Raw genomic sequence first — 1,881 nt, forward strand, 5'->3', positions numbered from 1 at the left:
CATGGCACGCTCGGTCCATCATCCAACGGGCGCTGTTCTACGGGCCTATCACCCTCTATGGGTTCTGAGCCACATTCAAGTTGGACTTGAAAAGCGCTAAGATGATGGATAGTGAGACGCACCAGTACACGGAATCGGATAGACGGACAGGCCGCCACCCCTACGTGCTGAGCTTCTCCCGTTTCGCTCGCAGCTACTCAGGGAATCCCGGTTGGTTTCTTTTCCTCCCCTTATTAATATGCTTAAATTCAGGGGGTTGTCACACATGAACTGAGGCTTATGTACCTTGCGGTTGTTATCGTCACATCTGGCTTGCGACTACTTTGTTTCAATGTCCAATATGTACCGTTGGACTCGGTTAACGGGCTGTTAGCCCGCGTGTGGTTTAACTCACTGATACCTTCCATTGCCCATACGCTAGTTTGTTTGTGTTCCTTTGGTCAACTTCCATACTTGAATCATTTGTGCTACCGCTGCTGCTTCGACGCTACTTTGACATCTTCGCTTCTATTTAAATAAATAAATAAGCTGAAGCTAGACATCAGTAAACACCACCACAGACACCACAAGCACGCCTTCTCCTCGTACTTCCGCCTCACGCGGGAACACGGACGCTCTAAATACTTCGAATTCCAATGCCAGTATATTGTAAACCACGGGTTCTTTAATGCTAGCGGGTCGTCGCGACCCTAGTTAACATCATGGTGCACGTCTCGTGACGGGTGTCACGGCGTAGTTAAATGTATGCGATACATTTCTCAAATATAAGCGCTCAGTCATCTGTACATCATGGTAGGTTCCCACGACGTGCAATATGCGTTCAACTTATCAATGTTCATGTGTCCTGCAGTTCACATTATGACGCGCAGTTAGCTGCGGTCTTCATCGATCCATGAGCCGAGTGATCCACTGCCGAGGGTGACTAACTTGCGTAAGCCGCCGCTGTGCGCGTATACCCGTTCCCCGTAGGGAGGAGCAAGCCGCCGCTTAGAGACGAAGCATAAAGTGTCCTCATTCCACATAGGGCAAGCTGGATGAATCCATTTTACCCAGGACGGCCGAAGCGGCGTGGACCAGGGGAGAACTGAACCTTATACTTCACACCACAGTAAGTCTACGTGTCCTCTTCCACATAGGGCAAGCTAGAACTAACTATCTTACCCAGGACTGCCGAAGCAGCGTGGACCAGGGGAGGAACACACTTTTCATGGAAACGTAAGGCATCCATGACTGCCATAACGTAAGCCGCCGCTGTGCGCGTATACCCGTTCCCCGTAGGGAGGAGCAAGCCGCCGCTTAGAGACGAAGCATAAAGTGTCCTCATTCCACATAGGGCAAGCTGGATGAATCCATTTTACCCAGGACGGCCGAAGCGGCGTGGACCAGGGGAGAACTGAACTTTATACTTCACACCACAGTAAGTCTACGTGTCCTCTTCCACATAGGGCAAGCTAGAACTAACTATCTTACCCAGGACTGCCGAAGCAGCGTGGACCAGGGGAGGAACACACTTTTCATAGAAACGTAAGGCATCCATGACTGCCATAGTGCGTAAGCCGCCGCTGTGCGCGTAAACCCGTTCCCCGTAGGGAGGAGTCAAGCCGCCGCTTAGAGACGAAGTATGAAGTGTCCTCTTCCACATAGGGCAAGCTAGAATGAACTATCTTACCCAGGACCGCCGAAGCAGCGTGGACCAGGGGAGAACTGAACTTTATACTTCACACCACAGTATTGAGTAATGTGCCCTCTTCCACATAGGGCAAGCTGGAATGTTCCATTTTACCCAGGACGGCCGAAGCGGCGTGGACCAGTGGAGGACTACACAATCATGAGGTTTGATATCGACTTGTGTGTTTCAATAGGATACCGATGGTATGGTTT

General features: G+C 50.7%; 1 non-coding gene across 1 annotated transcript; it reads right to left on the bottom strand.

Moving 5' to 3' along the window:
* Window positions 1-766: 766 nt before the first annotated feature.
* On the bottom strand, window positions 767-921 carry LOC131270558 (5.8S ribosomal RNA). The gene has a single exon (XR_009179617.1). It is a non-coding gene; the product is annotated as a 5.8S ribosomal RNA (ribosomal RNA).
* Window positions 922-1,881: the final 960 nt, after the last annotated feature.

This window comes from Anopheles coustani (assembly GCF_943734705.1).
Source record: "Anopheles coustani chromosome X unlocalized genomic scaffold, idAnoCousDA_361_x.2 X_unloc_4, whole genome shotgun sequence".
Taxonomy (NCBI): domain Eukaryota; kingdom Metazoa; phylum Arthropoda; class Insecta; order Diptera; family Culicidae; genus Anopheles; species Anopheles coustani.